Source organism: Podarcis muralis, chromosome Z (assembly GCF_964188315.1).
Source record: "Podarcis muralis chromosome Z, rPodMur119.hap1.1, whole genome shotgun sequence".
NCBI lineage: Eukaryota > Metazoa > Chordata > Lepidosauria > Squamata > Lacertidae > Podarcis > Podarcis muralis.
The window spans coordinates 29,366,996-29,393,244 of record NC_135673.1 but is presented as its reverse complement, the minus strand read 5'-3'; the positions used below and the strand labels follow the sequence as shown (position 1 = coordinate 29,393,244).

At 43.1% G+C, this 26,249-nt stretch overlaps 1 long non-coding RNA gene across 2 annotated transcripts in view; it reads left to right on the top strand.

Annotated features, from left to right (window-relative positions):
• LOC114589029 (uncharacterized) overlaps positions 1–24,915 on the top strand; it is a 97,041-nt gene extending 72,126 nt beyond the window's left edge. For both annotated transcript variants that reach the window (XR_013391268.1, XR_003704565.2), the window contains exon 4: positions 22,932–24,915. This is a non-coding gene — a long non-coding RNA (uncharacterized LOC114589029). The remainder of the gene's footprint in view (positions 1–22,931) is intronic.
• Positions 24,916–26,249: the final 1,334 nt, after the last annotated feature.

Sequence of the window (26,249 nt, the reverse complement as noted above, 5' to 3'; positions counted from 1 at the left end):
GCTTGTAACATCTTTCTCTCTCTTTTGAAAAAGGGAGATGTGTTTCTAATGACGCTATGCACTGATGGATGGAATGGAAACAAATATATTAGAGATATATTTGGCATTATTCCTGTATCTGTTGCAGCATCAAGTAAGGGGTTAATGTGAGCCAGAAACTCATTTTTTAATGCCAGTCCTGGGAAATGTGAAATAATAATGAAGATGAGGTGGCAGGTTCAGCACTGACACAAGGAAGTGTTTGCAAAATTTATTTATTTTATTAAAAGACCAAAGAATGGTCCCATATTGCAAAAAAATACAAGGTAGCATATAGATGTAATACACAATAAAAAAATTGAAAATAATGTTAGTGAATTGTACAATGAGCATAATTTAAAATATCAAAAAATGACTTAAATCATTGGCCACAAGGAGTCTAGCAAGGAAAGAATACAAAGATGCACCTCAATGGAGATACACTGGTGTGGAGCCACCACCAAAAAGGTCTTTCTATGAACCTCCACACTACACACCTCATTTAACATAGGAAACACCAGGGCAACTTTTTATGATGAATGCTCCTACTAACTATGGCATTTGATATGTGATGCCACCTTCACACATGTAAGTTATTGATGTTGCAGTGATCAAATGCTGAACATGCCTGTGTGGTCTGGAGATGAAACCAAAGGTTTTCATACATATTTTTTTGTAAACTGCTTTGAGGATTTTTAATTTTTTATTTTACAATGAGGCATTGTATAAATTTATGAAATAAACAAGTAAACACACACACACATGCCACATTTTCTCCAAGGAAAGACTCTCCTCCCTGAAAGAGAGGGGAGTGGTTGTGGACGGGAGCCCGAACACCGCTCCTAGCAGGGGGCGTTGCCCCCTGCCTCCAGCTCACCTGGCTGGCACTCACGCTCCCCCCCCCGGCGGCCGTCCAACCAGGTGCCATGGGGGGGGGCGTGTCCAGCAGCCTTTATGCTGCAGTGCCAGCCTCTCCTCCGGCCTCATTTCTCTTCGTCGTCCTGTGCGAGTCACCCACCCTCCACTCCCTTTGAGTTAGGGCTTAGGGCATTGGCCTTGCTATGGACCTTAGGTTGGTCGCCCCGGTTGCCCAGGGGGCCTGGTAGGAGTTTTTCCATTTGGCATTAGGCTTTTTGGTTTTTTCGCCTACCTCGTAGCAATCGTCACAACTTTTTGGTGGTATTGGTGGGTAGGTTAGGCATTGGAATAATGTGTTGTGGTGTGTCGAAGTGCTAGGTGTGGCCATCGCCTATGCCTTCAATTTATAGGGGTATTCCGTTAAAGGAATCTGGCGGTCGTGTATTCCGTCCGAAGCCTGCTTGGCGGGAGGCCATGGCACGACCCTCGGTGACATCGGGGTGAGCCTATAGTTGGATTAGCATCAACAGGTGATGAACCCCTGGTGAATAAACCCACTTGTTTCGCGATCCAATGCCTAAGCCAATACCTTTTCATTGCTGTAATCAATAAAGTTGTGGCCTTTTTCTAGCCCATTAACCTTATATCACGTGTCCCTGTGTCTTCATTTTACTTCGCGGGGGTCAGGTCCTCGAACCACAACTCAAGGTTGCATAAATTATTCTCTCCTCTTTCATTCTTTCCCCTTTGAGGTAGGCTACACTGTGAAAGACAAAGGGAGAGAGAGTGGTCCAAGGTAATCCTGTGAGTTTTATGGTTGAGTGAAGATTCAAAACCAGGTCTTCCCAGGCCTAGCCTGACATTAATTGTCACACCATGCTGGTTCTCAAGTCACATCAACGCTATGCATTCAAAGTGGGCACCATTGCCATTCGAAGAGAACAAGGGAAGTGTTCATAGTGAGTTCTGACACCTCCTTTTCTAGAAAACTAGGACTGCTCAGCACCATTAACAAACTACAGTCCTTGGGATTCTTAGGGGGGAGCTGTGACTCTTAATGTGTTATGAAAGTACTTTATGGTATGGATGTGACCTCAGCATGAACCCAGGCCTCTCATAATGCTCAGCAGGTTAATCAACCACAGTATCCTCTCAACATTCATCTCCAGTTCTTAAAGTGCATTGAACTGTTGCATGTGGGTTCAGCAGTTTGGGCTCCCAAAGCTAACTGCTCTGCTAGGCTGTGTGGAAGACTACACGCACAGTAAATATATCCAACAGTCACATTGTCTTGACCTTGGGATTTTTAATGTGCACATGCACATACCTAGCCAATCTCCAACGGTGCACATGCTGATGTTACTGACCTGAAAAAAACTCTCCTTGAGCTGGTGAGAACCCACACATCAAATGAACCCAAAGTTGGGTGTTGTTGTTGTTTTTTTTTTAAAAAGATGCACATGTATTGTTAAATTGTAAACCACACCGAGTGCCTTGGCAAAAAAGGCGATAAACAAACAAACAAACCTGCTACCAAGAGAACATCCTCTCTGCACAAATGAAGTCCATGCAATGGACTTAAAAAATATTGGGAATTCCTGAGAATGAATCATACATCCAATTATGATTACATGCACACCTCTTAAACAAAGATAGGGAAATGGCGTCCCTTCAGAAGCTGTAGGACTACAACTCCCAACTAGCATGGCAATGATCAGGAATGTTGGGAATTGGGGTCCAATAACATATGGAGGGCTGCAGCTTCCCCCAATGTTGTGTAAAGGCTTACTGTGGATAAAGGACTGGATTGGACCTCACTTTTTGGATTACATCTATCTAGGAAATGGCAGTTCTCCTGGGCTTATATATTCCCCAGACTAAATTGCAGTGTGGGAAAAGAGGAAGGGGATCCATGAGCAAAACGGAAGAATCTCCATTTGTTTTCTTAAGCTCTTTCTCTGGATAACCAAATGATCAATTCTCACTGTGTGCAGAAGAAAATTGAGTTAAGTTTCGTAATTTGCTGGTGCTGCTAGAGCTGTGGGTTTTGCTTCATTTTTTTAAGTGGATGGGGAATCCTTGATTTGGACCATCCTGTTAAATTCTTATGGGTTGTTTTTTTTTGTTTTTTTTTGTTTTTTGTATTTGCATTATGTTAAAACACAGTTTGTCAGACAATGGTGGACTTCTGAAAAGATAACCACTCTTGATATTTTGTGCCTATTAGCTTTCGCTCTTTCCTTATAATTCTGAGTCTGGCAATGGCAAGTTCACCGACTCCAGATTTGAAACTTGATTTCCTTGGCATCACAGCATTAGCATTCAGCTGTGGGATGTAACATAATAGTATTATAAGCAACCTTCCATCCTGTTGTCATGGATGCAACACAACCCAATATTGATAGCAATATAACACCAGAACATTATGAAATCTCATTTTTATCTACCAATTTTAATTTAATTACGGTGGAAATTCTTTTCAAATATCAAATGTGCATTTATTTTTTCTCACCTACCCCCATTTAAAGGCATTCATTCCATTAGCATTATGTAGCAGAATTCTCTTTGTCCAATGTTCCTTTTCTTTGTAGCCGAAATATATGTCAGTGTTAGTTTTGGAGACTATTTGAAATAAGCTTCCATAAAGCGTATTTGTTTCTGAGTCAGGGTGGTATTATTTATTTATTTATTTATTTGCAAATGAATTTTAAAGAACATTTGCATTTCTGCTACAAGGGCTGCATCACACTACTTGCAAATAGGGATGGATGGATCAATCTGTTTCCAGTTTATGGCAATTTTGCATGCGTTTAGCCATAACTCTGTTCCATCCTGTTTCTACATTAATCTGCAATATTTGATTTTAGAAAGAACATCTGTACAGAAATTGGCTTTTAGTCTTTATTTTATTTTTATTTTTTTGGTACGGTATTGCATTTTCCATAACAGAACCATATAAAATTACAAAAGGTATGTTTGTCCAAGAGAAATAAATTGCTACAATTTCTGCTTTGAGGTTGTTGTTTGTTTGTTTTTTACATTCAAGCGGTACATAAATATTATGAAATAGATAATGAAGATTCATAGAGAAGCTGCGTGATCTTTTGAGTCTATTAGGAACAAAAAAGTGAAATACACATTGAAGCATGGATTTAAAGGATCCTTAATTGCATAGTTTATCTCAAAAATGCATTTAAATACATATTTTATGCCAATGTATGCATTTTAAAATGCATTTTATTCTAAAATATGTGGTTAAACACAAACACATTTTGATACTTCTTTGAGCTGAGAACTATACTGCAAAATTTGGAGAAGTGCAAAATCCAATGGATATTACATTCTGTAAGGGATGGATGAATCCATCAGTTTCACTTTCTCTCCACTTCTCTTGTTCCCAATCTTAAGCTTGGTTCGTCACATTGCAAAAACAAAACAAAACAAAACAGCAACAACCCTGCAAAAAAAAGGTCTGCATGAAAATCAGTATGTGTTCTCATGCCCGTTCTCTTAATATATGTATTTCTTAAAATGTTATTTTCACTAATATACACTTTTGGTGCACATTTTTTTTTTTGTTTGAGAACTTCATTGCAAAATTCAGAAAAGTGTGAATTTCAAAGGGGAGCTGTGTTTCAGTTTGCATCTTGGTTTGGGATGTATGAAGTTGGCATTAAAATGAATTTCTCTCCCACCCCTAATTTTTGATCTATGTATTAGTTCCAGAGATGTGAATTAGGTCACTTTGTTTAAAACTGCAAACCAGACCAAATTTTCTTCCAACAAAATATTGCAAAAGAACTGAGAGAAAATAATTGTTTGAATAATTAAGATGCTTCCTAAACATCTCTTTAGGATGTTTCAATCTCTCTCTCCCCCTCTCCCTCCCCCTCCCCCTCTCCTCTTTTGCCTTTATCAGATGTTCTGATAAAAATTAAATGATGCTGTTTCCAAGATGGTAGTTATAGAGCTATAGGGAAGGAATGCTCAGAAGGGTACCATTCCCTGAAGCTACAAGAGGCTGGTTAGATAGATAGATGATAGATAGATAGATAGATAGATAGATAGATAGATAGATAGATGATAGATAGATAGATAGATAGATAGATGATAGATAGATATAGATATATGCATGTATACAGTGGGACCACTACTTACACAAGGGTTCAGTTTCAGGGGTCCATGTGCAAAGTCAAGAACCCACGGAACCCGACCCCCACAAGTGGAGGGTTGCATGCTAGGGTCTTGGAAGGTCACAGGAAGGCCATGAGAGCTTACCAGGGCCCACCTGCGATCTTCCCAGACCCCAATTAGCAAGGCGGTGCCTTCCCAGAGCCTTCACACCTCCTTCCCAGAGGGAGATAAGGAAGGTGCTGCCTGCTCACCTGGCTTTGGGAAGGTGATACAAGGGCTGTGGGACTCTACCAGAACCCTCAAACTGCCTTCCCATAGCCAGGTAACTGAGGCGCCAGGCTTTGGGATGCAGGGGTGAGGGCTCCAGCTGTGTCTCAGAGCCCTCGCTCTTTCTTCCCAAAATCGCATGCCTCACACAGCTTTGGGAAGGTGGCATGAGGACTCTGGGATGCTGTCAAAGACCCCTCCCCAATCCTTTCCAAAACCGTAGTAAATGAGGAAAACCCACTGGATGTGTCAGTGGGGAAAATAAATAAACAGAAAGCCAATATAATTGCAAGTTGTATGTATTAAAATTTTGAAAATGCAGAAATAAAAAAGACTGAGCTATGTCTCTTCCCCTTGAAGAGAATGAAGGGCATACAGGGAACCAGGCAGAGGGCCTTCTCGGTAGTGGCGCCCTCCCTGTGGAACACCCTCCCACCAGATGTCAAAGAGAACAACAACTACCAGACTTTCAGAAGACATCTGAAGACAGCCCTCTTTAGGGAAGCTTTTAGTGTTTGATGTATTGCAGTATTTTAATATTTTTTTGGAAGCCGCCCAGAGTGGCTGGGGAAGCCCAGCCAGATGGGCAGGGTATAAATAATAATAAATTGTTGTTGTTGTTGTTGTTGTTGTTGTTGTTGTTGTTGTTGTTGTTGTTACTAATGAGAGTCTCAAGGGCTGTATAGAGAAGCATGGAGGGCCTGAGGTTGCCCACTCCTAGGTTCTTGCTCTCTTTGCATCCTGACAGAGTTAAACATATGAAACATAAGAAGCTGCCCTTTATGGAGTTGGATCACTAGTCCATGTTTTATGCAAGTGGACTGTTGGTTCTCCTCCTCTCCCTCCAAAAGGACCATGTGCAGCCAAAGTCTTTTGGCTTAGAACAAAATGAGGACTCAAAACGGAATGGGAAAAACTTGCCCTCTCACTCTTGGAACACTAGAACTTGAATGCTATTCAACGTAGATGGTCGGTGGGAGATTCAGGACAAATGGAAATATTTTTCCCCACACAGCAATTAGTAAAGTTATGGAATTTGCTGCCACATGATGTGTTGATGATGACCACGGGCTTTGATAGCTCTGAAAGGGGGATTAGACAAATGCTTAATGAAATACTTTTATGAATGGTTGGTTGCCATGACGGCTATATACAACCCCATGTTGAAGGCCAGTATGCCACCGAATACCAATTGCTGGAGAGAAATTACAGGAGAGAGTTGTGTCTTTTAAGTTTTGTTTGTTGTATTCTGGGAAGCATCTGACTGGCTTTTACTAGGTTAGAAGGACATTTGGTCTGATCCCACATGTCTCTTGTTATGTTGGGAAAAAAAAACCTGTTTCCTTAAAAGGGGGAAAAGCAAAGTCTTTACCATTGACCAGTCTTTTCCAGTGTGGCAAAGTATAGATTTTATTGAGCTTCAACTCCTATTCAACATGGCCAATAGTCAGGGTGATGGGAGTTGTGGTCCAACAATGTCTGGTGGACAGCAAGTTGGGGGAAGTCTGCTATAGATGTTTTTGAATGTTGTTATGACTACATTTTAAATTGTTTTAGCCACCCTTTCATAATTGCACATTGTTTTCTGGTAACCATATTTAATTGTTTTCCCCCCCCTTTTCCTCCCCCCTTTTACACAGAAAAGCAGCTTTTCCTGCCTAGATTCTGTGCACACCCCTAATTAAAACTACTATGAAGGTGCCTGCATCAGTCAGCAAAACCAGGCAGAGAACATTATGGAGTGAAAATTAAAGAAGGAAAACATCAGAGAGTCTACTGTATATGCCTGCTGTTAGACACTCAAGCATGGAGAACAGGATACACTTCCATGGATGGATAGCTTTCCTTATTAAAAAAACCCAGTAGGACGCACAGTAGGGGAACATACTAAAACAAGGCTTTGTAGTAATTTCCTTGAAAGAAATTTCCCAAGATAGCAAGTTGAAAAGCTTTTAATCTTACAGCTGGCTTAAGGAGGGAGTTTTGCTGTAGGTGGTATAAAGACAGACCATTTGATTACAGCTGATCAGGTAGAGTTGGTCCAACAATCCAGACACTTTTGTTCCCCCAAGGGACTTTGAATTTCCACTAATGGAAAAAAAAAAGGTTGAAAAACTTTTGTCTGAAATTTCCAGTATCTTTAAGGGCATGAGAATATTTGGGGGTTGGAGGGAGATATTCTTATTTCAGTTTTTGTTAATAAAAAAAAACATGTTAAGCGCCAAATGAAAAATCTCTTTGCAAGATGACAGACAGCTACCTTTTTGCTTCCTTTCTAGACTTTTAACTCATTCCTTGGATGACCTAGATGTTTCCGCAGGTGAACGTGAAAGACAATGTCATGTCATTTCTGCTGTCATTCCGAACTTCCGATTTCCTCCCGAATAATGGCACTATAAATAGCACCCTCTTAGCAATGTAAGCTGCCCAATTTAACCATCCCCATTTTGAAAAGGGGATTGAAAAGACTTCCTGTGAATATTTGCCAATTCAAAGAGAATGACTTGGATAGCGCACCCTGCATTATTACCATAGACTGCCCTATATTATTACTCATATTCCTGCTCATAAACTTTGTTTGAGGACTGCTAGCCAATTCAGTCATTAGCCTTTGCCTAAATTCCAAATATGAAAAGAAAAAAAGGAAGCCATGAACCAGAATTATTTGTGTTTTAGGCCACTGGTAGATTGAAACAAGCTGTATGGTGGTGGTGGTGGAACAGAATGGGAGGCTAAACAGATGGGTTTGTATCTAATGAAGTTGAAGTCACTTAGAAGTGGACTTGTCAAACTAGTGAAAAGTTTAGTGCTGCTGGAACATTATTGTGCAAAAGAACATAAAATCAAACTGGTGGTAACTTTGTTGTGGAATAGATTGCACAATTTGTTGTGCTGTGCATTTCTGCTAGCACAACTGTTACATTGAATTCCTGTTGTGCAACATTAGGACTCACCCCTCCATTAGCTCAAGAGCCCTTGTGCTAGTGGACAAAGAATGTTGGGTACAGCCCATGATGTAGCTGAGCCTCATTTGTGTTCTTCTCTAAGCACAACTAACAGGAGTTCCTGCCTTTGGCATATGAAATATGATAGACAGTAGAGAAAGGGACTGACAGCAGTATAGCAAGACACAGTGGGTGGGATGAAGTTCAGTTTTAGCCTGTGACTAGAACAGCTGTGGGAAAGGATATTGTAGACCTGGGAAAGGTTCAGAAAATGGAATTAAAAATAATCAAATAATTGGGGTAACTCATCTATGACAAATGGTTGCAACATTTGGGGCTTTTTCATTTGGAAAACAGGAATATTTGCCTAGAGACCTGTTTCTCAATTCTGCACCCTGCTGTGGACCCTCAAAAGGCCTTATAAGGCCCACATGGGTTGGAAGTGCCCTAGAGTGATGCTATTCCAGGGGTTGGATAGTTAAAATGTGAACCACCTGGCACCAATCAGAGGAGCACTGTGGTTAGGTGAGCCAACCGGAGCATCCACTGGCATGGAAGCAGTTCCAATGTCAAGGTGTCCATCAAATTTGGAGCTCTAGCCCTGATCCCTAGTTCCACTCAGAGCTGGAAATAAAGGAGAACAGGCTTTGCTACTCCAGTATCTGATAACTCTGTAGTAAAGTGAACCTGAAGAAAAATTTGAGCAACAGAAACAGAATTGTTAAGATATAGTGCCCTCTCTTCCCATTCTTCTCCCACCTTATTTTCTCTGACTTCCAATAGAAGTTTGCACCTCTGTTTTCTGTCACGGGTACATGATGCCTGTAGTACAGTGAGGGGCAAACCATAGAAATAAACACAGGAAATTTGTGTTGAAGTAGGCCACATTTTTATTGTTTACAGATGTACAGATGGCCAAGGCATTGGGAATGTATCTGGTATCAAGCAGCCCACCTGCTGATTGATGAATAAGGTGCAGTTGACTCAGAGCAGGGGAGTCACCCCTGACATGGACTAGGCGCTATGATCCCACTTGGGCCACCATTGGGAGAGGTGCTGTGGTCCATCACGCCTGTGTGGACCCCCACAGACACCCCTGTGTGGACCCCCACAGACACCCCACAGACACCCCTCCTGGACCCCTTTAACCTGACCAGCTAAGGATCCAACCCAATGGCTTATCCACCCAACTGTTACTATGAGGTAGGTGAAAAACTGCAGACCGGCCAATTCTTCTGCAGGAAAAAAAATCCTCCCTGGCCCTGAATACAGCCACTGAATAACCATAGCAAGGTCCTGTTGACCTGCGCGCTCACCTTCAGGCTGACCAATTACAGCCTAGGTGGGTGAGTGGTGAATCTAACAAATGAGTGCGAACTACACAAGGCTGACCTTTTAAATACTACAGGGGGCGGGCTTGGTTCGGCCTCCTCCCCTGCAACTTGATTGGCCCATTCAGCCAGATCATCCCCATCAGGCCAGCACAGCCAGAGGGGGAGGCACTAGACATCCCCTCCATTGTGTGGGAAGGAGTTAGCCCCTGGGACCAGGCTGTAGCCGTGCCACACCATACCAAACAGCAAATGCCGCTCTCCTGGAGTCCCAGGTGAGAAGATATTTCTGCATTTAGAGCTGAATAACCTATAATAGCAACACATGAAAAAAAAATGCTAATCAGCTCAATTTCTTGCTTAGGCATGAGCTCTGTTGCTATTGTATATAAATATGTTAGAAATCAGTTGGAATGGGTTTAAATTACAGTCCCCTTGGCACAGGACTTCTAGGTCATGTTTTGCCCAACACGATGAGGTACCAGTGGTGGCCTGATTCAGTTCAAGCTACGTTCATGAGACCTGAGAGTGTTTTCAGCACCTTGTAAACCTGACTAACCCAGAGCTGAGAAACACTCTCCGTGTCCTGAATATCTCATGTCGGCCACCAAGGGCTGAGAACAGGAAACAAACACGCTTTATAATGCGTTTCACATTGAAATAATTAAAGAGAATTGTTGCTGGAGGGAAACGTGTCTTTAAAAATTAACCCTGATTTTTTCACTGACACATTTCATTTACTTAGAGCGGTCCTTGGCATTTCCCTCCCCTCCCCTCCCCAATAGAACAAGCTTAACATTGGCCGAAAAAGGAAATCAGGGAGTGGGGTGCAAAAGAGAAAAGAAAACTTGGGATCAGGAGGAATAGAAAATCCATTCCTACAATTCTTACTCGTTCAAGCAGTTCTTATGAGGACTGTGCTTGTGACTTTGGATAAGAGGCTTAAATCTGAGTTAAGAACCCAAATTCGCAAAATAACAACTTTAAGGATTCATATCCCTTTCCAGCTGCATCCCTGGGGGCTCCTATCTTTCAAAGTGTTATGGAAGTGAGTAGAGCTGTATAGTAGATTTGACAAGGGCCTGAATCCAGGGCCAGATAAGACCTTTTCAGAGGGATCTGGGCATTATTCGACTTGGGTTGAGAGAGCCCCAGATCACTATAGGTTGGGCTGAGCAACCCAGAGACATACAGGGCTGTCGGGGGAAGGGCATTAGGCAGGAAGGAGAGGTAGGCATGAGCAAGAAGAATGGGGAAGCTGTGAAAAGTTTCTGGGTGGCTGCATGTTTGTGGGAGAAGGTAAAGGTAAAGGGACCCCTGACCATTAGGTCCAGTCGTGGCCAACTCTGGGGTTGCGGCGCTCATCTTGCTTTATTAGCCGAGGGAACAGGCGTACAGCATGTGGCCAGCATGACTAAGCCACTTCTGGTGAAGCAGAGCAGCGCATGGAAATGCCGTTTACCTTCCCGCTGGAGCGGTACCTATTTATCTACTTGCACTTTGACGTGCTTTCGAACTGCTAGGTTGGCAGGAGCAGGGACTGAGCAACGGGAGCTCACCCCGTCATGGGGATTCGAACCGCCGACCTTCTGATTGGCAAGCCCTAGGCTCTGTGGTTTAACCCACAGTGCCACCCACATCCCATGGGAGAAGGTAGGGAGACGCATTTCCTGTCCTCCTTCCCCAAAGCAGCGCTACATAGGATCAGAATCTCCAATATAACAGCTGGAGGATCTGAATCTGTGCATGCTGTTGCTTCATAAGAGATTTCCCTTGCATGCAGGGGATCCACTCATGAAAGAGCAGCGCCATGCAAGTTTGGATCCTTCTACTAAACAGCAGTTAAGCCGGAGGATCCAGTCTTGCACAGTGCCAGTTGCTGCTCCTTTGTAAGTGGCAATATGAAGGATCAGATTCTCTCATGGATCCAATCTTCAGTGGCTCCATACAGGATCAAATTCTCCCATATTTTTAAAGGCTATTTTAATGGTATTTTTTGTGAGTTGGGTGTGTGTGTGTGTTTAGGCTGCATGAGCCCCTTCTAACTCCTGGATCCAGCAAGGATTCAGTGGTTGGAATAGCCATGCCAGGTCCTCGGCAAGCTAATGGCCTTCTAAGTATGGGTTGTTAGGATAACAAAGGAAGTGGCTCTGTGCCAGGGGGAGCCCTGAGTTTTGTGTGTGAGCTAGAAGCAGGCAGCAAGCTGAAGCCTGTGAGGGGGAGACATGCCTGATTTCTGCTGGAATCCAAGGTTGTGGCTATGGGAGAAGCAAGACCTTTTGGGGTATAAACACAGTGAGCCCCTCCACCCTTGCACCACACCCCTGCTTTAAAACAATCTACTTTCCACTCTGGGACATGGGTGGTGCTGTGGGTTAAAGCACAGAGCCTAGGACTTGCTGATCAGAAGGTCAGCGGTTCAAATCCCTGCCATGGAGTGAGCTCCTGTTGCTCGGTCCCTGCTCCTGCCAACCTAGCAGTTCAATAGCACATCAAAGTGCAAGTAGATAAATAGGTACCACTCCAGCGGGAAGGTAAACGGTGTTTCTGTGCGCTGCTCTGGTTCGCCAGAAGCGGCTTAGTCATGCTGGCTGCATGACCCGGAAGCTGTATATTGACTCGGCCAATAAAGCGAGATGAGCACCGCAACCCCAGAGTTGGTCACAACTGGACCTGATGGTCAGGGGTCCCTTTACCTTTACCTTACTTTCCACACTCTTCTTATGAATTTAGAACATTCTTCACCATGCCAGAGATCTAGGAAAAGGGCTCAGTTGACTTCACAACACAACATTCCTTACCACAACCACCTTTTCATTACTTACAGGATGTTAAAATATCTGAAGTAAACATGGGTGTTTGGTGATGATTATTTTATTTCAGGATTTACACGACATGATCTTTAATTTAGTTAAACTAACAGTAGACAGTCATAGTCTCATGCGGTAATAACTTTCGAACTTCAGTCCTGCTTGTTTGATCAAAATTTGGGAAATCCAACATGGAGAAGTTTGGTCTCTCTCCCCCCACCCCACCTTTTTTATTTGATCATTCTTCTTGAACCAATCAAATATTGCAGTACGTATTTAATGAGAGAGAAAAGTCTTGGGTGAAAAGCTTTTATATATGAATTCTGTCTCCTTTTATCATTTGATGTTGTTTTGGTTGTCTAGAATTCTAAAAGAAAAACATAAACATTCCAGGGTGTCTGTCTGTCAATGTTGAGTTTAAATCATTTCTTTTAGTCAAAAGGCTGTTCTGTTCTAAGGAGTACATGAAAAATATTCACAGGTTGGGTTTTTTTTATAAAGAGATATAGAATATGCCATAAAAGCTGATTTCTAGTTATAAGTGAGAAATTGACTTATCTTCCAATTTGTATTAGGGGTGTACATTGGCCCCAAGATTGCTTTGTATTTGCATCTGTGCAATCTTTAAAATTTTGATGCTTCTTAGCCACCCTGTGCTCTTTCTCTACTTTGGTCCATAATTTGGTCTCCAATACATTCTGTGAAGCTCCAGGTTTCCCAGTAGCTATAATGGATAATCTAAACATGGCAATACTCCACCTCTGCTTTTGGTCAATGAAATTTACAGGCACAGAGTAACAGACCCTCCAAGTGTCTTTATTTTCCTGGGACAGTCCTGAATTTACAGAAGCTGCCCCAGTTTCTGATTTAATCCCAGAATGTCCCACTTTTCCTTAGGTCATCCCTATTTTCATCAGAGAAATGTTGGAGGGTATGGAGGAAGCCTGCCAAATTGCAGACAAATCAGTCTTGTGGGGGAAGGACAAACAACTCAGTTTCCTTCATAATCTGCATTAGTTCAAAATAATTGAGGGGTCGGGTCGGGTGGGGTTGGTCTCTTGCTCTTTGTTACCTGAAAATAAGAGATGGCTGAGTAGTGCGTATTCTTGCTTATACACTGACCGTTCTAGTGCTAGGCCTTCATACCTCTGATAGGTCTTACAATGTGAGGCTGTCTAGAATACCATACTGCCCAACTTTTTGGGACAGGAAAGTGGGACATCCATGCAGTCTTTCTGCCCCCACCCCCTCACAACGCATGCTCTTTATCCCACCCCCTCCCTGATCTGTGTGCTCTTTTTACCACCACCTATCCTCCCGATCCATGCATCCTTTCTCTCACCCCACACCTGATCCCCACACTCTTTCCCCCACCTACCCGCCCAATCCACACACTCTTTTTATCACCACCTCTCCCCCAATCCACACACTCTTTCTCCCACCCACCCCCAAAATTGCTATCAACTCTGGGAGAAAGCTAGGAGACAACATTTCTTCGGGCCATGCCAGTTTTCTACGCACAAGGCATTTATTTGGATGAAAGTGCATTCTGTCATGTAAGTGCATCTACCGCTTTAAGTGGTAGGTCAGTGGTGGAGTGCATATTCTGTTTGCTGAACATCTCGAGTTCAGTCTTCAGTACCTCCAGGTAGCTCTGGGAAGGGCGCCCATCTGAAAACATTGAGAGTCACCGCTAGTCGGTGTAGGCAACACTGAACTAGATGGAAGAACAATCTGACTCAGTATAAGGCAGCTTCATATGTTCACCCTACATCAGGGAAAGGACCACAGCTGAGTGACCGTGCACAGTTTGCAAGCAGAAGGTGTCAGGTTCAGTTCCTAGCATTGGCTCTAGATGAGGTAGGAAAAGGTTCATCTAAAACTCCAAAGAGCTTCTGCCAGACATGTAGATAATTCTGAGCTAGAAGGACCAATAGTCTGAACTGGTATAATAAAGTTCCTTATGTCTCCTGAAATAGATTTACTACCTCTTCTTCCAACTTGACTTAAAAGAAAAATACAAATTTGGACGAGCTCAATTGTAGCTGTGCCTCAGCCTTTGTTGACCTCAGGAGCCTATTTGAACAATTCAAACCAAAACCAAATGCATCAGAAATAGCCTGGTTTTCTGCAGCAATTGTTCCAAAGCTGCTGCTATTGTTGGCTCATGCTATATTTTTAGTTATTTCTTTCTTTCTCTCTCTCTCTTTTGCTTTCTGTGCTGTATATTATTTTCCACTCAAATAGCATGATACAACATTTCTTTAACCAGAATGTTAAATGTCAAGGAAAAAGGCAATTAATCTACTATATGCATATATTAGTATGGGGGGAAATCCTTGGATAACATGCAATTTTATTTGTTTAATATATAGGGTTTCTTTTTTCCCCTCTTTTCTTTTTTTGGCAGAAGGAATTCCTGCAGGGAAATGGTTAATCTATTTTTAACTAAAGCTTACTTTTGTAATCTATCCAGTGCTTAGAGTTCTGTCATTGATCTATGATTTATGTGTTTTAAACCACCTCTTGGCTGCAACATTGGTTTCTATCCAGGATGCTGAGCTGAATACTAATTGCGAGATCAAATTTATGCTGTTGGGCTAAGCAGCTGACGGGAGTTCTCTTTGCAGGGCTCCCATAAAGCATGCCATGGCGCTGGAACCTCAGTGAAATACTTTTTGGGGAGGGGCAGAAATACAGCAAATGTTTGTTGGGGGGGGGGGCTGGAGAGAAGGGAAATGTGTCCTTTTCAAAGGGGTATTTTAAAACCTCCAGAAAAACAGGGCTTGCTGAGGATGTGCTGGATTTTGGCTCAATGCATTGCAGAGATGCACTGGCAAGAGAGTGCAACACATTGATATGAGCCAAAGATTCAATTGGTTGCTCTGAATCAATATGGGAAGGTCAGACCTTCTTACCTCTCTGCATCCCTTTGTGTGAACAGCAGAAGCCCCCACCTATCCCTTTAGAGTGCTCAGATTATTGGGGAGAGGAGGGGGCTTAATGATACACACAAACCCCACCCTCTGACTACTCCAAATTGCAGCCAAATCATACCCCTAGTAGCCTTTTAAAACCGTATCTAGGAGGGGAATCACCACAGAAAGTAAGAGGCCCCAGCTTCCCCTCTGCCCCCTATAAACTTTGAGCACAGAGTGTTGCCCAATACTCCTACCCAGGGCCAGTTCTACAATGAGGCAGAGTGAGACAGCTGCCTCAGGTGGCAGATGGTGAGGTTCAGGGAAGGAATAGAGTTGTGAGGGCCATGTGCCGTGCGCTGTACCCTATACACTAGCCTGCTGCCCTCCAGCGCAGTGGAAGACCCTGGCCTTTCACCAGTATTGGAGTAAGATTCCATTGCCAGTCCAATCAGCTTCTGTGTGTCCCTTGGGAGAGGGTGCTGTCTTATCCTTTGCCTCAGGCAGCAAAATGTCTTGAGCTGGCCCTGGCCCTACCTCATGCTCATCCTTGCTTTTGATACTGATTCACCTGCCCTTTACCAGCTGACAGGCAGTGCCTTCCGAGTCTCTGTAGCACACAGCCTTCCACCCCTTGACTATACCCTATGGATTCCCCCTCCCCTTCCCATCTGCTTCCAATGTGTGAATAATAATAATAATAATAATAATAATAATAATAACAGTAGTAGTATATAATCTGTTGCTCTCCAGATATTGCTGGACTTCAACTCCCACCACCCCTGACTATTGGCCATGCTGTCTGGAAATGATGGGAACTGGGGTTCAGCAACATCTGCAGGATTACAGATTCCACACCACTAATGAATATAAACAGGTATATTTAGCAACCAGGAATCTTTCTGGCTTGCAGTAATGATCAGACAAGTCATCTACCATAAGCCAATGACACAAGTGAACAAATACACAGGACTGGGAATATTTTCTCCTGTTTTGTATTATGTGACTTTATTTTGACACATGTCGAGCAGGCAATGTGATTTATGAAGACTTCATAGTATACTAGTGAACGCGCTGTAGTGTGTTTTATTAAGTGTAATAAAGTCTTAGTAACATGAACATCATCTGTGCTCTGTCTCTCTTTGCTTTGTCTCTCTGCTCCCCCTCCCTGAACATCAAAGCAAGCAGGGATTACTGTTTCCCCCATCAGCAGTGTAATTCTTAACAGCTTTGCACAGATCCTCTGTGTGTGTGTGTTTGTGTGCGTGCTCGCGCATGTGTGCGTGCATGCATGCATTTAAAAGAGAAAGACAGCGCACAAGCAGAATAATCCAAGTATAAATGGCAGCCTCCACTCCCAACCATAGCAAAAGTTCAGCATGTGTGAATGCTCCTTGTTGGCCATTCCCTCCTTTCTCTGGTTACATCCATATTGAAAAGCACAATGTAAATAATATGTCTCCCTTATAGAATCCTGGGACATGTATTTAATTTAAGGGTGCTGGCAATTGTAGCTCTGTGAGGGGTAAGCTACAGTTCCCAGCTGTCCTGGCCCACCCATGAGGTGGAGTGAAGCAGCAGCAGCATCAGGTGGCGGAAGCCCTCATGCTGGTGTCCCCTTGGGTGCACCTTGCTGTCTCCAGCAATGGTGGCTGCAGGGTGAGCTGGGTGGTGTGGCAGCAGCAGCAGCAGCAGCAGCAGCAGCAGCAGCAGCAGCAGCAGCAGTAGGGTGGAGCAGCACTTCCCATTTCGCCTCAAGTGGCAAAATTTGATGCACTGGCCCTGGTTCCTAGAATTTGTTGGGAGAAGCCATGTGCTTTAAATATGTTCTTAAATGCCCAATGTGAGTATGAGCTTTACCACTGGAGGTAGAGCATAGGTTGCAGGGCCATTCACTGGGGATGCCGAAGCTGCCTTCTCCACTGCAAATCCTGCATTAAGCAGAGGGCTTGCACTATATGACCTACAAGGTCCCTTCAAGTTTTATGATTCTGTTCTTTCTTCTGTCTCTCCCGACCCCTCTTTCAGTTCTCTTTCCCGCTATCGAAACTTAGATTGTAAGCTTCTATGTAGCTGCATAGGGACACAGGTGGCGCTGTGGGTTAAACCACAGAGCCTAGGACTTGCCGATCAGAAGGTTGGTGGTTCGAATCCCCGCGACGGGGTGAGCTCCCGTTGCTCGGTCCCTGCTCCTGCCAACCTAGCAGTTCAAAACCACGTCAAAGTGCAAGTAGATAAATAGGTACCACCAGCGGGAAGGTAAACGGCGTTTCCGTGCACTGCTTTGGTTCGCCAGAAGCGGCTTAGTCATGCTGGCCACATGACCCAGAAGCTGTACGCTGGCTCCCTTGGCCAATAAAGCGAGATGAGTGATGCAACCCCAGAGTCGGTCACGACTGGACCTAATGGTCAGGGGTCCCTTTACCTTTTATGTAGCTGCATAGATATATTTAGATATGGATTGTGCTAAATAGCTGACTCATGGTATCCATGGTAATGAAGCCACAATAACTGATTGGAGCCTCCAGTTTCAGAGGCAGTAGGCCACTGGATAGTGGGCTATTGCCTTCATGTCCTGCTTGCACGCTTCCCAGAGGCATCTGATTCGTTGCATGGAGAAACAGGATGCTAGACTTGATAGAACTTTGGTCTGGGTCAGGAGGAAGGTTCTGATGTTCTAATTAAGGACAAAACTAGTTAATAAGTGACCAGTCTGCTGTCACCAATCTGCTTTTCTTCCCTGCACCCCCTGGTAACATCTTGTTGAAGCAGATGAGTGGTGTGATACCATCACGTTCAATGAACCCTTGCCATGTAGTTGGCTGCTGCACATGGCAAAACCCTGACTGTTATAATGCCACAAGTGGGTCCTTCATGGATCCTTGAAGCATGTGGAGTGCTCCCTCTTCAGCACCTCAGTTACTTAGGGATGGGTAGACTTGTACATTTCTTTCAGTTTCTCATTTTCCCAGTCTTAAGTACAGCTCTTTCTTTTAAGCCTGTGAAAGTTCATCAGTCTTTTACTGCAAATTTATCCTAATATACACACCTGTAAGCAATTTTGCCTAATATATACATTTTTTGCAGAGCAATGTTCCTTAATGGAATGCATTCCTGTATGTCATTTTCACCAGCCCATGCATTTTTATGCACACTTAGCATGTGCCTTTTTGTACATACTACTTTGCTGAAAAGCTGCATTGGAAAATTTGGAGAAATGGGATTTTTACACGATGTTTGTGTTTCATTTTTCATATTGTTTCAGAAAGTGAGGATTAGGCAGAGTCACCATTATATCCCATCCGTAGTCACTCCATTCCATTCAGTTTCCCACCATGCCCACTATCAGTCAGAATTCTGTGACTTGAGAGCAAACCTCAAGCCCCCTCCTCCAACACTGCTGATATTTTGGCTCCATAAGCGACAGCACTCACATCCTGAACTTCAGAAATAAAGAGAATGATGTCCCAGCTCCAGCTTGGAGATACGGGTGCAGATGGTGACAACTGGGTGTTGCAGGTGAGGCAAAAGATGAACTATCACTCTGTGATAACAAAGATGCATTGCATGTAGAAGATCCTAGATCCAGTTCTTGGTTTCTCTAACTTCAAAAAGCACCATGTAGTAGTTGCTTGTGAAAGACTTCCGTCTATATTCCTGGAGACTTATTGTCCCCAAAATAGTCTGACCTGATATTAGGCAGCTCCTGCCATTCCTGTGTCTTCTTTGCCTCTCACTAACTGATTCTGGGCTGAATCTTCCACACTGATCAGCCTGAGCTTCCCCAGGGATACAGCCACATGGAAGAAACAAATTGGACCCAGGGCATCCTTGGTTACAGCTGCTGCTTCCCAGTAGCAATTTGGGGGACTGTTGTGGCTCGTTTTTCAGCTTGTTGCACTTGCACAAATGATATTTGCATTTTCCCAGTCAGTCAGTCAGTCCGTCTGTCCGTCCATCCGTCTGGCTGGCTGTTGCAGAGTAGAACAACATTATGACAATTGTAACAGCACATTCTATGTGGACTACTTCTTCTCTACCATGGAGCAGCTAGTTTAGCAAATTTGGCATGCTGAAACGATATCCATATAAACAGTTGTGAAGGGTTCCCAACCCTCCTGCAAGATGGTCTCATCCCATCTGCCTTGCTCATAGGCAGGGTGGGTCCCAGGTGTGAGGGGACCCTATGCAATGAGTCCTCTGGTGTATCTCCTCCTCCTCCACTGGTGAGTCCTGGTGATCAGTGTTCGAAAGAGCATTAAGCTTTGGGGTCTAGTTGCTATTACACAATGCCCCTGGATGCAGTACATTGTGGGAAATTAAAAAGGCAGCTACACTCAGGCACCTGTATCTCTGATCAGTGCACCAGAAAAAAGTGCAATGGGGAACCCTAGGTAGATATTAATGGTGGGTCTTTCTGAGGAACTGCTCAAGGGTACCAGTCTCTAGTGCTGGCCATGTTTATAGGATTCACTGCCACTGAACTGGTGCAAGCTATTTTTTTGGTCATATTCTTATGTTTTGGATAAAGGCTGCTGCTGTATGTTCAGAATACAGTTGAGTGCTGAATTGAGACTTGATCTGCTCTTGCACAATGCCAACTGTGAAGGGCTAGCATATTTCGTCTGAAGTCAGCAGGCTATCAAGTCTCGACTGCGGGAGGCTTTGCAGTGCAGAACTCACTTCCCTCTGTTGTAGGCCTTATTTAATCTATCCCCAGTGTATTCTTTGCTTTAAAAGGGGAAGTCTTCTGGTTTCATGCAAGGATCTTTTGCTTGTGTGTGTACATCCATGTGTGTGTGTGTGTATGTGCGTGTGCATGATTCTTACCCTATTCCCCAACCCCTCCACCAGCCAACTAGTGGGTGCATGTGGGTATGAGTATGTGGGTGAGGCAAAGGGACCCCATCCATCTACTTCATCCATTTAATCACCTATGTGCTTTATTGCTTGCAATGCATACTATAGCTCAGATGATTGGGGGAATTAAACCCACAAGTGGGGGATTAAACCCACAAGGTGGATTAACTCTCATTATAGTCACATTATAATCCCCAAGGATTCTAATACAATAGCTAAGGATTCAGAATCCCAAGTAAAGGAGTTGGGGCCCTGTAATCTGAACACTGGGTTCATTTATGTTCATGTATGTGATTGGCATGCATGTTACTTGTGTGAGCACACACACGGCATGGTTCTTTCCCTCAGAGAAGCCTCTTGTGAAGAAGCACCCTGCAGAATTGACCCGCCCCCTCATCTAGGAAAGGAGACACACATGTTTAATTAGGATCCTCCCTAATTAAACATTAGCCCCACCCCAAATTAATTTGGGACTAGTTCTGAGATATGGTGGGTGACCCCCCCTGGTTGGTGCAGGGTGGGTTGGCCTGATGGGGGGAACTCAGCTCAGAGCCATGGGGCAAATCTGGGGGGGTTGTGCGCAGCCCTGCTGGAAGACAATCAAACTGGCCCAAAAAAAGGCGGCTATGTGCAGATGTCAGCACACAGTATAACAGTTTGGTTGATGATTTCATGGAGTTCCCAGGTCACAGTCCAATTCATATTTACTATGCTACTGCAAAGTGGCTGAAAATGAGTTTGAGCAATAAGGTTTTAAATATTAACACAGAAGCCAACGCTCCATCAGGTCAGGCATTGTGCAGCAAAGTTCCATCAAGTCAGAATTTGCTTTAAAGAGACATACGGTGTCCTTCTCACCAAAGTAATGTGACATGGAGACCCTTATCCTAATGCTATTCCTCAGCTTCCAAGTAAGTAGGAAGTGGGAATTTTATAGAATGGCTGTGTTCCAGTTAGCATATAGTTTCAGAAATTGGTAGCTTTGCCTTTGAATGCAAACTGGATTTGAATTCTCTCCTGTCCTAGTTGTAGAGAAGCTACTCCAATTCCCTTATCATTTTGGTTGCCCTTAACTTGCACCCTATCCAATTCTACAGAGTTCTTTACTGCACCCTATCCTATACTTCACCATTCACCAGTGTATCGTATTTTCATGTATGTTTAAAAATCAACAAAAACGGTTTGTTTTTTAAGCACAGTGTGGGGCTTGCATTCAAAGGGTGAAAGTGCTTGATTAGGATCAGGCCGTCTGAAGGGTCATACAAAAAATGAAACACTAAACCCCCCCCCCAAAAAAAAACCCACTAGTCATCTGACAAATGGTTTACTGCTGTAACTGATATGATGATTTTGTCTAATCTTATATATCTGACATGAGTTTTCTTGCCTTAGCAAAGGAATAATTTGCTCTTTCAACAGTCCTGTTTATCATGAATTAAGAAAAGAAAGAGGGGGAAGGAAAGGAAACAAGAAAAAAAGATGAAATTTAATATTTATTGCTACACTTTGTTTCCCTTTGGGAAATTTCAGAGAAAATGATCTCCCCTTTATTTTTGTCTATTTACTGAAGGCTGCTACATATGGGACATTTTCCATACTATGAGAAAAAAATGGCTCATGTGATTCCATTATAAGATATGAACCATTTTATTTGGATAACTATTTCTATGGTAGTTGCTTCCTTTGGAGGATTTTGGTCAGCTTTTTATTTTATGACCCTGTTTTAATATAGCTTGCTTTTCTCTCCACACTGGGTATGAGCATCTAAAACTTTACAGGGTTGCAGATCCAGACAAATGTAGTTCTACATTTGTTCATATATTGGTAAAGGGAACTGGAGCACATAATTATATTGTTAAGAGCTGGAAGCATCACATCATAGAATTGTAGAATTTGAAGGGATCCCTAGGGTCATCTAGCCCAGCCTCCTGCAACGAATCTCAGCTAAAGCATCCATGATAGGTGGCCATCCAACCTCTGCTTAAAAATCCCCATTGAAGGAGCAATGAAGGAGGTCTTCTAACAACTCATAGCACTCTTAACAAATTACAGTTCCCAGCCCATGAGGTGAGGTGAGGCAGCTGCCTTGGGCAGCAGAGACCCAAGAGGTGGCACCTCCAGCAACAATGACAGCTTCCAGCATCATCTTGCTGGATGTTGCTGCCACTTTGCTGGCTGCTTTTGATTCTCTGTATACTTTGATGGAAGCTATGACTGTTGAAGCGGTATGATACTGTGTTAAATGTATAGCGCAGATGGTGCCTGTGTTTGTATAGGATAGCAGACCTAACTGGATTAGCCAAAATGCTATGAAGGCTTTATGCTGCACAATAGCTTTCAAAAATATGAAAACCAACAGCTCAAAATTGAGGAGCCAGTCATTGTGTGTTCCATCTTAAGTGCAACCTGCATAGTATACAATTGAACCTAATATGGTTAAGTCTGGTTTCCTCCTACTTAAGACTATGCCTTAAGACAGTCTTTGAGGCTCAGCATCCAGCCAGTTTCCCCTTCTTCCCCTCCCATTTCTTAACTTTGAGCCTGATGAAGAATTCTGGGGAAATCAAAAACTTGCTCACTATCTTATGTCATTTGGATGGGGGCATAATAACAGTATTGCTCAAGTGTGGCTTTTGGAATTTCTCTGATGCAAAAAGCTTCATTCATTTCTTGGTTTAAGCTGGTATATATATTGCAGTGCCACAACCTGGCCTCTTGAATGGTGAAAGGATAGACAGTGCGTGTAGGAAGAACATTAGTAAAGTAATGATTTCTTTTTCTCCTTACTAGGTAACTAGCTCTGAGGAACAGGCAAGGAAGGCCCAAGGAAGTTTGCTGTTCAATAAAGGATGCTGGGTTGCTTGGCAACCAATCGTTAGGCCCAATGGTGCAACCAGCCAGCCAGTCATTCCAAACTGGCTGCTTCCATCGTCTTACGTCCTAACACAGGTGTTTCTCCTCGGCTGATTTTACTGCCTTTTTGTAACCCCTGGGGTCATGCATCCAGAAAGTCCTGGGCAGGAATTACAGCCATATATAACTCCAAACTTTTGCCCCCTTTCCTAGAATGACTATTAAGGTATTTTGTCCACAAAACGGAATGGTCTTTTGTATATTGAAAATGTGATTCTCATTCCCGGTTACACATGAATGCCCTTATACCGCCAAGGTTTGTCAGCAAGAACAAATATAAAACATATAAGGATGCTGAAAGTGTATTTTCAAGTTCAGGTGGAGCTCACTTCAACGCTTGGAAGTTTGTTGTGATGAGCATCACAAATGAATACCATATTGGACTAAGTAAAAACAACATGCCCAGTGTAGATGAGAAGACAGGGCAGGTTATTTGCCCACCAGTGAAAGGTCAGAAGTACTTCTGAAGAGCATTCACGTATTTTTCACATTTTCTTTCTCTTTCTCCAATGAGTTGAGGACAATGAGCATGGGGTTGTTTACATTTTTATCCTCACAGCAGCCCTGTGAAGTAAATGTATATGCTGCAAACTGCATTTTTCTGGATGATATTATATGGTTTTATTATTATATCATATGCTGATGAGTGGGATATTACACATGAGCAACATGTGTTTTTAATTATCTTTTGAATGTTTCTAAACATCTGTTTTTGACCTTTTATTTATGCTTCCAGTGTTGTTTGTAAATTGCTTAGAGGGCTTATGACAATCAATTGATATATACATTTTGTATTATTATTATTATTATTATTATTATTATTATTATTATTATTAAGATGTGATTGTTGCAGCCTGCAAATGCAACAATCATTCTGCCAGTGGGAACCCCTTTCCTAATATAGCAAGTCCACTAAGTGGCTTGGGGTGACAAAAGTGTTACAGTGTTGACCTATTGTATATTTTTTCTACTTTTACAAGACCTGCACCTATTTTTCTGCTTGCACAATTAAAATAGCTTGAGCAACAATACCAGCCTATCCCGGTTCTTGTGCTGATGCTACATTGGATCTCACCCATCATCATTATTATTAAGCTGAGAGAGAGCACCATGATGCAGGTGGCTCCATTGCAGGTACTTGCCATCATTTTTTTATTTCTGATATGCATTTGATCTTTCCCCAAGAACCTCAAGATGATGTATACAGAGAGTTTCTTCCCCTTTCTTATCCTCAGAAAACTCTGTGAGGTAGGGACTATGGCTAGCCAAAGGTCACACATTGAGACAAAACTGCAGCTGAGATGTCAAATGAAATTTTGGCTGTCGTACCAAAACACGGCAAGGATTCAAAAAACAAAACACCAAACCAAGTATTTAATGCCAATTTTAAAAATTTAACTTGAAGGGGCATTTAAAATAAAACCTAAAAATTAATTCGGGGTGATAAAAAGTAGCTTGTAAGTCCAGTAATTTATAAGCATGTTGTCCACTGAAAACAACCCATAACAGCCTCTAAATTCTAAAGCATCTTTAGAAGAAACAGTGGTACAAAATTCAAAGTTCTGTGCAATGGAAGGGCCTTTTCAGTTGTGGCTCTTAAGATGCGGAACTCCCTCCCTTCTGAGGTGTATCTTGTCCATCTCTTTATAGTTTCAGCAAATCAGGAGAGACCTGATTCTACAAATGGACTACTGGCTGCTCCTATTAATAATAATTGCTATTTAGTGATTGGTACAAGCTGTTGTTTTTAAGTACTGGGTTACTTTCTGTGCTTTTATTTGATTATCCTGTAAACTGTGGTTTGTGGAAAGGGTGGTATATACACCATCTTAATAAGAAATAAAGACCCTATAAAACCAGACACTCCTTGCAGTATTTTCCCTTCCAATTGGTTCTGGCTCTGATTTGCATCTTTCTGCCATGTCATTTTCCATGCGTCATCAAAAGCAGCATTTACAGAGCACACACACACACACACACACACACACACAGAGAGAGAGAGAGAGAGAGAGAGAGAGAGAGAGAGAGAGAGAGAGATGGGCTTCCATGGGCAAATTTGTTTAAGCTCAGGAACTGTTGTGGTTTTCCAATGGTACGATGGGCAAGAGACCACCAGACAGGAAACAATGTTTCAGAATGAGAAGCCTGATGACAGGGGGGGGGGGGCTCTTTCTGCCTTTCACAGTGGTTATGCCAGAGCAGTTTAAATGAGCAAGTGATGAGTGCATTTGTTTTTAGAAACTTGAGGCCAGCTTTGGCAAACAGCTTATTCTAGTTGCTAGACGTTGTTCCTCTCAGCACTGATGATACCAATATGTGAGCAATTGGAGCCATCTCCCCCTCTCTCAGGACAAAAGGTATTTAGATTTCCTGCTGACTTTTCAGCAACTTCAGAAGCAATTATCTAAAATACTTGGGACTAGCGACATGTCAATCCCAGCATGTGGTGTTGCTTAATACAAAGCATCCCATGCATTTCATTGAAATACATGGGACTTAGCATGTATTGGATGCAAAACTGGATGCAAGACTGCTTTTTTTGCACCCCTCCCTGCCACAAAAAAATAGAGAAATTGGGGAGCTGGAGTGATCCACCTGAAGTGAAGGTCTCATTGCTCTCCCAGCTTCTCAAAACAATGGGTCACTGGCCCTTATGCAGAAAGATACAGGGAAGGAAAGGTGTGGGGAGCTCAGTGCATCATGTTGTGGTGGAGTCAACCACACCAAAGCTCCTTTCCCTTTGTGTCTCCCCACTCCCTTTGGTAAATACCAGTGACCAGCTGCACTGGAATGTTGGGAGAGTAATTGCGCCCCATCTGCCCCACCTCACTGACTGCTACCGATGACATCTCTAAGTAGGGTTGGGAAAGCCATTCCATCAAGCTGCCTCAGTGGAAGAACTGTGAAGAGCTCTGGCTCACTCCATCAGAGTCTTCAAAGCATTCTAAAACCCTTCAGCATAATAACATGGTGCAGGCTTGGTGGGAGGGAATTTCCTAAGTGTGGAGTCACCACAAAGAAGGACCTCATTCTCATGACCACCCACCTGACTCATCTTTGAAGGCAGCCCCACATAGAGCTTTTTGCAGTAGTCTAGTCTGGATATGATTAGATCAGGGATCACTGAGGCAAGGTCAACCCCCTCCAGGAAAGCACATGTACCAGCTGAAATTGGTAAAAAAGCACTTCTGGACA